Here is a 17,179-nt window from a genome sequence, read left to right as displayed (position 1 = left end):
ATGATTGTCGGTAGGAACGAGCAAATGAATAAGGTTTAGAATCTAAATTATGATAGTCGTGGTAAGATATTCGGGAAATGAGAGTGAAAATGGTGTTTCGGATTGGTTTGCCGATGAATGTTTCAAGCTCTTCCCCCGACGGACAATATGGTGGATGAAAGGGATCGCTTCTTCTTATCTCCAATGATTAAATAGGCTACGAACCCATCAGATGAATTGAAGATGACTAGTTGGTTGATCGATTTCGTTTACACTGCTTTCGGAGCTTAGGTGAATATCCATGTCGGAATAGCTGTCGGAATAACTATCGAAATAGCTATCGGAATCTGAGGAACTCGAACTAGTTGAGGGATTCACCTCATACGATCAAATGTAGGATTTTCGATAAGAAATAGATTATAGGATGTAGATTAGTACCCTGCAATACATAATTTATATATGCATATATAATACTAAAATCCCATAAGTTACGGAGGAATCTACGGAAGCTGTCAGGCAAGAGTAACAATAACAGATACGCTAAGATATGAATTTATCTATACACTGTCTATGCAATAGAGGCAGTAAGATGTGTCTAGACTTAGAATGATAAGCAGATAATTTCCAACATGAAATGATAAGCACAACTTTTTGACATGCAGACCAAGTTCAAGTCCAGACTTATTAATATAACCTAACAACTACTAGGTCGAAGTCCAGACTCACTAATGCATCCTAACAACTCCTAGTTAGAAACATTAATGCAAGACCTGGTTCGCTACGACCGCCGCTCTGATACCAACTGAAAGGACCCGTCCTAATCCATCCGGACGAAGTCCATATTGATTACAAACGATTCACAATAGTTGATTATATCACGAGGTACTTGACCTCTATATGATACGTTTTACAAACATTGCATTCGTTTTTAAAAGACAAACTTTCATTTACATCGACAGTTAACAGCATGCATACCATTTTATAATATATCCATCTATAATTGACTTAATAATAATCTTGATGAACTCAACGACTCGAATGCAACGTCTTTTGAAATATGTAATGAATGACTCCAAGTAATATCTCTAAAATGAGCAAATGCACAGCGGAAGATTTCTTTCGTACCTGAGAATAAACATGCTTTAAAGTGTCAACCAAAAGGTTGGTGAGTTCATTAGTTTAACATAAATAATCATATCATAATTTTAATAGACCACAAGATTTCATATTTCCATTTCTCATAAACATACGTCCCATGCATAGAGATAAAAATATCATTCATATGGGTTGAACACCTGGTAACTGACATTCACAATATACATATAAGAATATCCCCATCATTCTGGGATCCTCCATCGGACATGATATAAATTTCGAAGTACTAAAGCATCCGGTACTTTGGATGGGGCTTGTTAGGCCCGATAGATCTATCTTTAGAGTTCGCGTCAATTAGGGTGTCCGTTCCCTAATTCTTAGATTACCAGACTTAATAAAAAGGGGCATATTCAATTTCGATCATTCAACCATATAATGTAGTTTCGATTACTTGTGTCTATTTCGTAAAACATTTATAAAAATTGCGCATGTATTCTCAGCTCAAAAATATAAAAGGTAAAAAGGCAAATGAAACTCACCTAATGTATTTTGTAGTAAAAATACATATAACTATATTGAACAATGCAGGGTTGGCCTCGGATTCACGAACCTATATCATGTATATATATATTAACGCACATAATTGTAATCAAACAAATTTATATGTATAATAATTTATTAGTTATATCATTTTTATATTAATAACTTATATGTTTCATATATTTACTTTATATATTTAAATAAAATATCAATTTCGTTATGTTATATGTATGTAATACATTTTTTTTTTGTATATATATATATATGTATATATATCTTTTGTTTGTAAAAATTGTATTAATACTAAAATAATATTAGAAATGATAATAATAATGATAATATAGTTAAAAATGATACTTTTTTTTATTAATAATAAAATGATAACTTTAATAAAAATAATACTTTTAATAAAAATGTTAATTTTAATAATAATGTATACTAATAATAATAATTCTAAAAATAATTATTTTGCTAATAATAATAATAATAATAATAATAATAATAATAATAATAATAATAATAATAATAATAATAATAATAATAATAATAATAATAATAATAGATAGAATAATAATACTACCTTCAAGTAATGAGCTCTTAAAAAGAAAATAAACACCACCGCACAGGCTTGAACCCAAGACCTCGCATTTCACGCACACACACTCAACCATCCATCCATCCTCGTCTTTCTGTCTTAAATATAACCTAGTTTTATTTAATTTAATGCTTCTATTTCTCCTCACAGTTGGGTCAAGGCCCAACAGACTATCCATACATGCTATCAGCCCATAGTTCCTTACCTCTATTTTCGGCCCAACTTTAATATCAATAAATGACCCAGCTATTTTAATAAAAAGGTAAACTGCACTCTGTGGGAATCGAACACAGGACCTCAAGCTTAACTAATAAATCACCAAACCATCCCTCTATTTTATCATATCCGTTTTAATACTCCGAAATAAAAATATAACATATATATTTAATTATTTCTTCTTCTTTTAAAAATCGTTATCACACCCGATACCTTCCATCATCATAAACTCGTCCTTGCTTCAGTTCCTTCATTTAAACATGACAGCAAATAAGATGGTGGCAATGTGGACGTGACTGTGGTGGTGACGGGTTTTGAGAGTTCCGGCCAAACAAAACAAAAAAAAAATGAAGATAGTAGTAACACTCGATCATGGCAGCGGTTTTAAGGGTTATCGTGGTTTTTCTTAGAGCCTTAACAGAATGAAAATAAATGATTGTTGGTTGATTTGTCTACGGTTAAAACAGAAGAAGAGAAAAATATAAATAGCGATGGGATGGTGGCGGTTTTTGGGTTGTTGATGGTTGTTCACGAGGGTGGGATTGGTGGTGTATGTGACACAGGTCCAGTGGTGGCCAGTTGTGATGATGATGATGTTGGTTTTGTGATTCATACAAAAACAGAAAAAAATATAATAAGAATGTTTTAAATTTTAATTTGTTAATCGACTAGATGAGTTGTTAAGATGGTTGTGGGTCTCGGTTGTAGTAGGAAACCGAAACAGTAAAAAAAATATGGTGGTTGTCATGGGGTTGTAGGTGACGGTTTTTAGGTGGTTTCATGGTGAAGAAAATCGATGGTATCTGGAGTGGTGGTGTAAGGTTTTAATGATGATGAAGGTGGTGACGGATCACAATGGATAGGGTGGTTAAGATTGAAGATGGGTGGTAGTCGACGGTTGGTGATGATATCCGGTGGTGGTGGCGATGAGATGAAATGTGAAGATGATGAGTGATGGTTGTGGTGTTAAGATCATATCTCTATATATATATGTAAGAGTATATGCATATATATATATATATATATATATATATATATATATATATATATATATATATATATGTATATATATATCATAAAATTCAACTTTGTGTAAGAAAATAAAAGAAGTCAAAAAAGTAAATAGAATAAAAGCCCGTGATACTTAATTGAACATATCCTACTGACACTTAGCTCGGGTATTATCTCGTGTTCATTACTAAACAGTTAACGTATAAAAGTGTTCCTAAAAATCCCAAATTTTTAGATTAAATATATTTAATTATTTCACTCATTAACTGTTTGAAACCGGGTCAAAAAGGTTCGAAAATTATTTATTTTCTGTTCCAATTTATATGTACGGAGTACTAAAACTCAAACTAAAAAGGTAAAATATATTTTTGTCAAATCTATAATCTTCGTAATCGATTTACAGTCTAACTTTTATTTCAATCCTTCATGAACATGTATAATATCTATATTAAAACTAACAAAACATCAACCGAGTGTTACTGACGTTTGCCAATTAAGTTCGAAATCATCCATTTTCCATTTACTCTCTCTCTCTCTCTATATATAATCAGTTTTAAATAATAAATTTTATCACATAAATATATATATTTCTAAACAAATAGATTTAATATTATTTTATATATTTACAAGTACTGTTTATATACATATATATTTTGTAATAGTAGTTTTCATTAAATCGCATATTATTTTACATAATTATTTTCCACATTTAAATCATATATTATTTCAAATAATATTTCAAATTATTATTTATATATACATTTAATTGTTTATGTATTTATTTATAAATAGTTGTTCGTGAATCGTCGAACACAGTCAAAGGTCAATTAAATTTATGAAACACTTCAAAATTTTTGAGACTCAACCTAACAGATTTCTCTTATCGTGTTAAGAATATTAAATCGTATCGAGAGTTTTGTTTAAAATTAGTTGGAATTTTCCGGGTCGTGACAGATTTCATCACTAAATTGTCAAGGACTGCAAGTGGTTTTGATACTATTTGGGTAATAGTTGATCGTCTCACCAAATCAGCACACTTCCTGCCAATAAGAGAAGATGATAAGATGGAGAAGTTAGCACGACTGTATTTGAAGGAAGTCGTCTCCAGACATGGAATACCAATCTCTATTATCTCTGATAGGGATGGCAGATTTATTTCAAGATTCTGGCAGACATTACAGTAAGCATTAGGAACTCGTCTAGGCATGAGTACTGCCTATCATCCAAAAACTGATGGGCAGAGCGAAATGACGATATAAATGCTTGAAGACATGCTACGAGCATGTGTTATTGATTTCGGAAACAGTTGGGATCGACATCTACCATTAGCAGAATTTTCCTACAACAACAGCTAGCATTCAAGCATTGAGATGGCGCCGTTTGAAGCACTTTATGGTAGAAAGTGCAGGTCTCCGATTTGTTGGAGTGAAGTGGGGGATAGACAGATTACGGGTCCGGAGATAATACAAGAAACTACAGAGAAGATCATCCAAATTCAATAACGGTTGAAAACCGCCCAAAGTCGACAAAAGAGCTACGCTGACATTAAAAGAAAAGATATAGAATTTGAAATTGGAGAGATGGTCATGCTTAAAGTTTCACCTTGGAAAGGCGTTGTTTGATTTGGTAAACAAGGGAAATTAAATCCAAGGTATATTGGACCATTCAAGATTATTGATCGTGTCGGACCAGTAGCTTACCTACTTGAGTTACCTCAACAACTCGTGGCTGTACATAACACTTTCCACATCTCGAATTTGAAGAAATGTTTTGCTAAAGAAGATATTACTATTCCGTTAGACGAAATCCAAATCAACGAAAAACTTCAATTCATCGAAGAACCCGTCGAAATAATGGATCGTGAGGTTAAAATACTTAAGCAAAACAAGATACCAATTGTTAAGGTTCGATGGAATGCTCGTAGAGGACCTGAGTACACCTGGGAACGAGAAGATTAGATGAAGAAGAAATACCCTTACTTATTTCCAGAAGATACGTCAACACCTCCAACTGCTTAAAATTTCGGGACGAAATTTATTTAACGGGTAAGTACTGTAGTGACCCGAACTTTTCCTTGTTTATATATATTAAATGAAATTGATATTTACATGATTAAGTGTTTCCAACATGTTAAGCAATCAAACTTGTTAAGACTTGATTAATTGAAATAGGTTTTATATAGACAATTGACCACCCAAGTTGACCGGCGATTCACGAACGATAAAACTTGTAAAACTATATGATGACATATATATGGATATATATATATATATTTAACATGATATTATGATAAGTATGTACCTCATTAAGTATTTTAACAATGAGTTATATGCACAAAAATGAGACTATTGAATTAAGAAACTCGAAAACGATATATATATAACGATTATCGTTATAACAACGTCTTATTAATTACATATGAAACATATTAAGATATTTTTAAACTATATTTAAACATGATAAATGATAACTAAACATATCATTAAGTGTATTAACAATGAACTACATATGTAAAAACAAGACTACTAACTTAAAGATTTCGAAACGAGACATATATGTAACGATTATCGTTGTAACGACATTTAAATGTATATATATCATATTAAGATATATTAATGCTTCATAATATCATGATAATGTAATAATTTTACATCTCATTAGATATAATAAACAATGTGTTAACAACATTTAACACGATCGTTAACTTAAAGGTTTCAAAACAACACTTACATGTAACGACTAACGATGACTTAACGACTCAGTTAAAATGTATATACATGTAGTATTTTAATATGTATTCATACACTTTTGAAAGACTTAAAGACACTTATCAAAGTACTTCTACTTAACAAAAATGCTTACAATTACATCCTCATTCATTTTCATCAACAATTCTACTCGTATGCACCCGTATTCGTACTCGTACAATACCTAGCTTCTAAATGTAGTTACTATTGATATATACACTCCAATGATCAGCTCTTAGCAGCCCATGTGATTCACCTAACCAGGTGGGAACCATCATTTAACATATAGCATGAAATATCTCACAAGATTACAAACTAATGGACCCTATATGGAGACTCTAAAATCACGTCCACAATCACTCATCACAAACACATTTTAATTCCAATTTTTATGAATCAAACTACTCTCTCTCAAGTTCTCTCTTGGTGTTCTATGTGTTCTTCATCATCTTCAACAAAATCTAGCTCAATCTAGTTCATAAATCCATACATAAACCAAGTTTTAAAACAACTAATCAAGAACACACCAACAACACTTCCAAGTTTGCTAGCTTACTTCCAATCTTGCAAATCCATTTCAAGTGATCATCCAACCTCAAGAAATATTTCTTATTTACAGTAAGATATCTCTCTAATACAAGGTAGTACTCATATTCAAACTTTGATTCAATTTCTATAACTATAACAATCTTATTTCAAGTGGAAATCTTACTTGAACTTGTTTTCGTGTCATGATTTTGCTTCAAGAACTTTGAAGCCATCCAAGGATCCTTTAAAGCTAGATCTATTTTTCTCATTTCCAGTAGGTTTATCCACAAAACCTGAGGTAGTAATGATGTTCATAACATCATTCGATTCATATATATGAAACTATCTTATTCGAAGGTTTAAACTTGTAATCACTAGAACATAGTTTAGTTAATTCTAAACTTATTCGCAAATAAAAGTTAATCCTTCTAACTTGACTTTTAAAATCAACTAGACTCATGTTCTATATCTATATGATATGCTAACTTAATGATTTAAAACCTGAAAATACGAGGAGCACCGTAAAACCGAATATACGCCGTCGTAGTAACACCACAGGCTATTTTGGCTTAGTTAATTAAAAACTATGATATACTTTGATTTAAAATTTGTTCTTCTGGAAAAATGATTTTTCTTATGAACATGGAACTATATCCAAAAATCTTGGTTAAACTCAAAGTGGAAGTATGTTTTCCAAAATTGTTATCTAGACGTCGTTCTTTCGACTGAAATGACTACCTTTACAAAAACGACTTGTAACCTGTATTTCTGACTATAAACTTATACTTTTTCTGTTTAGATTCATAAACTTAAGTTCAATATGAAACCATAGCAACTTGAATCACTCAAAACGGATTTAAAACGAAGAAGTTATGGGTAAAACAAGATTGGATAATTCTGCTTGTTGTAGCTACGTGAAAATTGGTAACAAATCTATATTAATCATATCCTAGCTAACTTATATTGTATTACATGTATTCTAATATATTATGTAATCTTGGGATACCATAGACACGTATACAAATGTTTTGACATATCATATCGACCCATGTATATATATTATTTGGAACAACCATAGACACTCTATATGCAGTAATGTTTGAGTTAGCTATACAAGGTTGAGGTTGATTCCAAAAATATATATACTTTGAGTTGTGATCTTGCCTGAGACGTGTATACACTGGGTCGTGGATTGATTCAAGATAATATATATCAATTTATTTTTGTACATCTAACTGTTTACAACTAGTTGTAGGTTACTAACGAGGACAGCTGACTTAATAAACTCAAATCATTATAACGTAATAAAAAATGTTGTAAATATATTTTGAACATAATTTGATATATATGTATATATTTGTTATAGGTTCGTGAATCGACCAGTGGCCAAGTCTTACTTCCCGACGAAGTAAAAATCTCTGAAAGTGAGTTATAGTCCTACTTTTAAAATCTAATATTTTTGGGGTGAGAATACATGCATTTTTATAAATGTTTTACAAAATAGACACAAGTACGTGAAACTACATTCTATGGTTGAATTATTAAACCGAATATGCCCCTTTTTAGTCTGGTAATCTAAGAATTAGGGAACAGACACCCTAATTGACGCGAATCCTAAAGATAGATCTATTGGGTTCAACAAACCCCATCCAAAGTACCGGATGCTTTAGTACTTCGAATTTATCATGTCCGAAGGGAGTCCCGGAATGATAGGGGATATTCTATATGCATCCTGTTAAGGTCGGTTACAAGGTGTTCACCATATGAATGATTTTTATCTCTATGTATGGGATGTATATTGAAATATGAAATCTTGTGGTCTATTATTACTATTTGATAAATATTGGTTAAACCTATAACTCACCAACATTTTTGTTGAAGTTTAAAGCATGTTTATTCTCAGGTGATTATTAAGAGCTTCCGCTGTTGCATGCTATTATATGGCCAAGATTTGGTGTCAGCATACTTGTATAATATTATTTAAAACTGCATTCGAGATTTATTTTGTTGTAACATATTAATATTGTAAACCAATATGTATTGGTAGTGTGTAAGTGTGATATTTGTTTGATTATCATTTCTGGATAATCTAGGTGGTGTCTTTTTAACCTTGTCGATAAAATAAAGGTTATGGTTTGTTTTAAAAATGAATGCAGTCTTTGAAAAACGTCTCATATAGAGGTCAAAACCTCGCAACGAAATCAAGTAATATGGAACGTTTATAATCAATATGAATGGGACACTTCATGTAAGACCCTAAACCCAAGTGTACATGTGTATATGAATGTTGTATAATCAAACTGTATTAAACATAAACTCACATGCTGATTTTGAGTGTGTGCGCTCCACGCACTGTTCCTGCAACAGAATTCTGCTTTTTCTAATTAAGTTAAATGAAGGGTAGTTTGGTCTTTTCACTTGTTAGACGGTTTAAGGCCACAAAACCTGATCCAATCTCATTTGGATCTCATTCTTCATCTCTTCCACACACTTTCAAACCCTAGAGTGACAAATAGAGTTTAGAGAGAGAAAGCTTCATTTGGAGAAGAAGAAGCTTGAATCAATTGAAGTTGCAAGTGTTAAAGTTGTTCATCTCGTTCACGGCTACGTTGTGGTAGTATTGGTAAACTCTAACTCCGAGTTTTCATAGTATGATTAGTGTTCATAGTTGGGGTTTTGATTTGGATGTTCTTGAGTAAACCCACTAGTTGAATATTTGGGTGATTGAGCTAGTAAATGGTGTTAATGACCATTGTTGGTTGGTTTAGGTTGGTTAGTGAAATTGATTAGTTAATAATCATGTTCGGGTGTTAAAATCACTAGTTAATTAAGGTTATAAGTGATTAAAGGTGTAAGATTGCAAATGGGTGTTTTGACTTGAGATTAGGTCAAAATGGGGTTTATGTCAAATGATGCAAGTAATGTTTTTTGATGATGAAACCTTGAATAAAATGAGTTGTTGGAACATAATCATTAGTTAATTGTGATTATGGTTGTTTTGGACGAGATTTGACTTAGTCAAAGTAGAAGTAAGTGCAAAAGGGTCGAAATTGCACTTATGGTGTTTTGGGCATAAGCTAGAGTGTTTAGCTTACTTGTTTGTGAATTATCCTAGGTGATTCTAGGGGTGTTCATCGGTTCGGTTTTCGGTTTGTTCGGTTTATTCGGTTCGGTGTATTCGGTTTTAAATTTTTTTTAGGCAAACCCGAAAACCGAACCGAAAACCGAATTCAAAGTTAAAACTGAACCAAACCAAAAACCGAATTCAAATTCGGATTCGGTTCGGTTTTCGGTTAAAACCGAATATTAAGAAAAAACTGAGAACGTTGGTAGTTTAATTATGGCGTTACTGATGTCTTAGTTATTTATATCCTAAAACAATGACGTATTATTAAATTATCAAGAATTCGATGATTTATTAATATTTATAGCTTAATTATGACGTTTACTGCTTCTGTTATTAAGAAGAAGAACATAATAATTTAAGTAACATAATTATAATGTGAGCTACCAAATCTTCATATGGGTGAGAATATATTTTATTGATTGAATCCCAAATTATAATGACACTAAAACATAAATATACAAATTAAATATATAAAAATTTTGAATTCGGTTTTGAAATCGGTTTTCGGTTAAACCGAATTCAGAATTTTCAAAACCAAAAACCGAACCGAAAACCGAATTCAAATTCGGTTTCGGTTTGACGCGATCCGAAAACTGTTTATCAAATTCGGTTTGGTTTTTTTCTGGTTTGGTTTTGGTTTGATTTTCAGGTTCCACGGTTTCAAACCAAATACTGACCACCCCTAGGTGATTCACATTTGGACGCTTATGAGCTCAAGCGGGAGTTGCCCTTCTTGTAATCAAGGTGAGTGAAATATTTATACATGTGTGTATGTAGTTTATTTACTCGTAGTGATGTGGGCCTTAGGTGCCACATCGTGAGTGTTGGGCGTTATGTCATAAGATGGTGACTTATTGAGGTTATGGGTGAAGAGTACTATGGGTCAGTAGTGTCTCATTAGGTGCCTTACATGTCGGTGACACCTCATGGTGGTTCACAAGGTGGTGACCCCTTAGTAGTTGGTTGGTGAGTCACAAGTCGGTGATACCATAAGTCGAGGAAGTGATTCACAAGTCGGTGACACTTCATAGTGTTTGATGTCGAACGAGGTGTATATAAAATAGTTTATAATTTTAGCAGAAAATACTATTAAATACGATACAATTTTACACAAGATATTTATTTATTTATAGAATGGATATACTTAAACCTTGCTACAACACTTATAGGCAGTGTACCTAATCGTACAGTAGTGTAGTTTTTAGTAAGTCCGGTTCGTTCCACAGGGAAATCTTTAAACAAAACTCAACGCTATATTAGTTTACTTTTTTATAAAAATACAAATATATATATAGGTAATATTATTATTATAAAGGGGGGTTTTTACCGTTTAATGACCGGTTTGTCGATTTTAAAACTTTAGTCGCAGTTAAAACCTAATGTAAATTATTAAATAAATACAAGACTTTAAATTAAAGCGTAAAGTAAATAACGATAATGAAATTGCGAATAATAAAAATGCGATAAAATTAAATTGCGATAATTAAAAAGTACGATAATTAAAAGTGCGATAAAATAAAATAACAATAAATAAAAGTGTGATAATTAGAAGTGCAATTAAATATAAAATAAAGGAAATTAAATATGAAATAAAAGAATTATGCTTATTTAAACTTCCGTAATCATGATGTTTGACGTGTTGATTTTAGTTTTATGCCCATGGGTTAATTGTCCTTTGTCCTGGATTATTCAATATGTCCGTCTGGTTTTTGTCCATAACAGTCCATCAGTCATAAATATAAATTGCAAGTGTCCTTGTCAAATTATTATTATACCCGAAGATAAATATTCCAACTAATTGGGGATTCGAATTGTAACAAGGTTTTAATACTTTGTTTAATGAATACACCAGGTTATCGACTGCGTGTAAACCAAGGTTTTACTACTTTGTTAACAATTACACCAATTACCCTTGAATGTAATTTCACCCCCGTTTTAATTATTCTAGTGGCTATTAATCCATTCCCGTGTCCGGTTAAATGAACGATTATTCGTACATATAAATACCCCGCCCATCGTGTCCGATCGAGTGTATATGGTAATTTATAGGGACGCCCAATTGTAAATCTTTATATTAACATTAACAAACTTTCATTTAGTTAAACAAATATAAAGCCCATTAATAGCCCATAGCCTAGTTTCCACAAGTGTCGTTCTTTTATCCAAACCCCAATTATGGTACAAAGCCCAATTACCCAATTTTAGTAATTAGCCCAACATCATGATTACTTCGTTTTAAATAAGCATAATAATAACTTAGCTACGAGACATTAATATAAAAAGGTTGAACATAACTTACAATGATTAAAAATAGCGTAGCGTTACACGGACAGAATTTCGACTTACACCCTTACAACATTCGCTAACATACCCTTATTATTAGAATTATAATTAAAATTAAAATATAAATTATAAATATAAATATATATTACTTCGTATGAATGAGAAGAAAAAAATGATGATGATTTTGATCAGAATTCGGGTTGATTTATAGCCAGACTTGATTTTTGGGGCTCCGCGACTCGCGGCCAAATACCCTTAAAACTCCGCGAGTCGCGGAGAGGTATTTACATTTTACACCCTTGGAGTTTCCTGCTGCCGACGGTTTTAAATATATATATATAATATATATATAATTAATATAATTAATTATATATTATATTATATTTATATATATAGTTAACTTGTAATTTTTAGTCCGTTGCGTCGAGCGTTAAGAATTGACTCTGGTCCCGGTTCCGGATTTTCGAACGTCCTCGCGTATAATTTAATATCTTGTACTTTGCGTTTTGAATCTTGTACTCTTGTGATTTTGAGACGTTTCTTATCAATAATTGGAACCTTTTTGATTGTCTTTTGTTCTTTTGAGCTTTTTGGTCGTTTGCGTCTTCAAATCGTCGAATCTGTCTTTTGTCTTCTCCTTTTATTATTTAAACGAATATCACTTGTAAATAGAACAATTGCAACTAAAAGCTTGTCTTTCTTGAGGAATAATGCTATGAAATATATGTTCGTTTTTAGCATTATCAAATATTCCCACACTTGAGCGTTGCTTGTCCTCAAGCAATATTGTCTTGAAATACTAGAATCACTTCTTTATTCTTCACACTTTGTACATCAGTGATTTCTATACGGCGGTATAAACAATGGTAGTAACGATATGGTTTACAGTCCCACATGACTATAAAAATTTAGATCCATTAAGGAAATTGGATCTTTATGAAAACATTTGATCTTTTGAAAATTAAATCTAGTTTTTACCCTAGATTAGTTTTCCGGAATAACCCTTTACCGGTGTTTGCAAAATATTTTTGTGGGTTTGGTGGGTTTCAGATTTGAAAATTTTAGCTCAAAACTTGCGGTTTTGTGTCACCCACTTGCTAACCTTGTATTTGGAAAGCAACACGTCCAGTTTACTTGTTCCGTATATTACCTTTCGGCAAACTACCGTCCGGTTGTAAAGGAAAGCGTTGAACAAGCAACTGTTAAGGCAATGTCCCGTGACATGCTTTTGATTATGGTCTATAACGTGTCGGACGCAATTACTATCCTTGGTAGGAGCAATAGTAAAGCTCACCCTTATAATTTTTTTGGTCTGGCACAAGGTCCTGTCTTTGACCACTATGCAACCACCGTTCTTACGGTTGACACCCGATTTAGTTCAGGTGACCTAATGAATTCCAGGTGAATTCCTAGGATTTTACGTTCAATGGCAATGAACGCATTGAAAATAGGGTTTTCAGAAAACAAATCGGTTTATAATTCTGATCAAAATATTTTCTCGTTTAAGCTCGAGTTTAGATATCATTGAATTCCATGAGTTTGTAATTCTCAATCTTTAAGGTCAATCTCAAGGATTGAGTAATATCAGGCTTAAAAGCTGATTTTTGATCTTTAAGGAGATTATCCTTTCTGGGGATCTGATTCATTAGTCTTATCCAGCTAATTTGCACGGTGCCTCCCCATTGTACGAGATAAATCCTTCTCATGGTTAGGATAAATCTGACCACTTGGCGACCCTGTTTAATGCTGAGGTCCGTGGATTTCCTGCTGATTTTAGTGATGACTTTTCTAGATTTTTCGTCAACCTACAGCTGGTCTGGACGACAACTTCATGACCTAAATCAAGAAGCGCGTATCTTTTTCGGAAGACTTTACTTCCTTTTAATGATGGAATTGATTTATCGTGTAGATCCATCTCTTCTTTTCTTTCATCGGGTAAAACAGTTTAGTTTAGTTCAAAGCAAAAGTATTTTCAGTTATTTGTTACAAATATATGTGACATATGTTTAAAATAACTTGGTAAATTTTCCCACACTTGGCTTTTTATTTTTCTTTTTATCGTCCTCTATTCCATTTTAAATGAATTTTGACGTTTTAGTTTGTTTCTCAATTTATGTCCTTTTTGAGGTAACAATAATTTCGGTGTTAAAACCTAGTTTTATCGTTCATAAATATGTATAAACATGATTTTAATTCATTTAATTGAAAATTTTGAAAACTTTTACTAGAATTGGGTAGTCAGTATATAAGACTAGGGCTGTTCTTTTTTATCAGAGAGCACTAGATTCTAATACAACTACTGCTTTACTAGTATTTTTAATGGTAACCAAGTGTATAAAGTAAAAATTTTTAAAATCCGAAAGAATTTAACCCCTTCCCACACTTAAGATCTTGCAATGCCCTCATTTGCAAGAAATCAGTAACAATTTAAATTATTGAGGGTGATTTGTGTGAAAATGATTAAATTTTTACCAAAGTTTCCAAATATATTGGCGTTTGTTTGCTGAATGATAAATGGTGCACATCATTTGTTCATTCCGTCTTGTTGTTATTTCACATGTATTTTGCATCTTGTCGTCAAAATTAGTTGCTTTTGCTGAACTTAATGCCAGTCTTTGAAAATGCGTTGTTTTACCCTGTTGTGTACATAAGATAAACTGCAAACATATATACATATTTTTGAAGTTTGGTTTATTACCCCACATTCAAAAATTATTAAAATCTAAGAATAAAAGTTAGAAATTATAAAAATGATTACAATATTAACAAAAATATTAAATGCATCAATATTTACAATTTACAAAATAATACAAAAAATATAAAGTAAACTAAGGATGATATTGGTACCAATAGGGGTTCCACGCATAACCATAAGTGCTATAGAATGCTTCGGCAGGGTCATACGTAGGATATGGTGGCTGCATCTCTATCGACCAAGGAGGGAAGACGGGTTTCGGTGTAGGAATATAGTTTCTACCTATATGTTGGCAATGCGCTATGATCTGGTTCTGATGAACTTGCCAATCTTCAAATGCTCTCTGTCTAGCATTTTCGTATTCCTGAGAAGCTATAAACCTATGCATTTCTTGCATCTCATTCCCCCCTCCTACATTACCTTGTTCCTGGTTTCTCTCTACCTGTGGATGTCTACCATTGTATCGTACTGCGGCGTTATTTCGCCGCTTCAACACTTTCGCACCATGGTATACATTTAAACCTATAGTGTCGCGGGGTTCCGGCTCTTCTACTAATAATCCCCCCCGACTTATGTCCACACCGAGATATTCACCAATCAAAGTAATAAAAATACCACCTCCTATTATGCTATGTGGACGCATCCCTCGAACCATAGCTGATAAATAATAACCCATACAATATGGTATACTTACAGCGCTGTGTGGGTCTCGAATACACATATGGTAAAACAAATCTTGTTCATTTACCTTTTCTTTGTTTTTACCCCTTTGTGTAATCGAATTAGCTAAAAACCTATGTATTACTCTTAATTCGGCTCTATCTATATCCAAATAAGAGTAGTTTCCTCCTTTAAAACGGTGATGGCTTGTCATTTGACTCCACACACCGTGTGTATCAAAATTTTCATCTATTTTCCTACCGTTTAGTATCAATCCTCTACAATCGGCAGACGCTAACTCCTCAGGCGTATATATACGTAAAGCCTGAGCCATGTCCAGTAAAGACATGTGGCGCATCGAACCGCCTAACAAAAATCTAATAAAAGAACGATCGGTTAAACTAGCTACCCGATCATTCAACTCTATACTACATAACAACTCTTCACACCATACTTTATATACAGGTCTGCGTATGGTGAATAAACATATCCAGTCATTAAAAGAAGAATTACCATACCTCTGTACCAGTAATTCCCTAATTGGCCCGGCCAATTCTACAGCTTCCAAGGGTCCCCATTCTATGACCCTTGGTACCTCAACAACCTTGGAATGAAGAGTATGCAAACCCCGTTGATATTTTGGATAATCTATCCAAAGTCTGTCAAATCTCAGGTTCGGGTGCAACTGTTCCAAGTGCATATCTGAAAAGGTCATGACTGGATGAGGTACATCCTGCTTGTAGTAGTTATCTACCTCCTGTTGTTCCAAGTTCTCAGCAGGAGCATGACGGGCTTGGGATGAAGATTCACCCCTTTCATTCTGCAAAACACATCAAACACAAATTTTGTGCATCCAAATATGCATTAGTGTCAGCAAAATCATCAATCAAAATAATTACAATGACATTATCAATTTATATCAAACTTAAGCTTATTTTCACATTTTTATCAAATCTACACTTTTTCAAATAAGCATATACGAAAATTTTCGCCAAGTTCATAAGCATTCAACTCAAATAACATGTCAAAATAATCATTACTAGCAAATAAACAAGTCTCAAATGGCATTATCTTTCAAAAATCAAGTTCATGAATTTTGGACTTGAAAAAGTCCACTTTAATTCTCAAAATCATGTTTAGGCTCAAAGTTTGGATCATTTAACTACCTAGACATGTTACACTACTCAATTTAGCAACAATTCATGACAAAAATCGGCCATAACCTGTTTATATCAAAAAGCCCCAAATTGCTCAAGAACACAAACCCTAGATTATTCAAAATTTGAAGTTTAAGGCTTCTAATCATGTTAAACAGCATCAATCTAGGTTATACAAGCATAATACATAAACAATTTAAGTCTAATTACACTAAAAAGCATTAAAATCAAATTGGGGAAAAATTAGCTCAAGAACACTAAAATTCGAATTAAATGGTGTTTAGGTGTAGAAATTTACCGTTTTTCTTGAGTAGTTCCTAGATATCATCCTTCTCAACATGATTTTAGCAAAAAATTTGGTGATTAACGGTTAAAAATTGAGATTTTTGGAGTGTTTTTGGGTGTATTTTCGGGTTCTTTTTCGAGCTGTATTTGGGTGTTTTTGTGTGGGGGAGGTAAACTGATCGTGTGCAGCTGTTTTATTTTTTTCTGTAATTTGGTCCCTCCGCGAGTCGCGGAGGTTTTGCCCTGCAAACTCCGCGAGTC

Source organism: Rutidosis leptorrhynchoides, chromosome 8, assembly GCF_046630445.1.
Source record: "Rutidosis leptorrhynchoides isolate AG116_Rl617_1_P2 chromosome 8, CSIRO_AGI_Rlap_v1, whole genome shotgun sequence".
Classification (NCBI taxonomy): domain Eukaryota; kingdom Viridiplantae; phylum Streptophyta; class Magnoliopsida; order Asterales; family Asteraceae; genus Rutidosis; species Rutidosis leptorrhynchoides.
The sequence above is the reverse complement of the archived record's forward strand: the minus strand, read 5'-3'. Positions refer to the sequence as shown.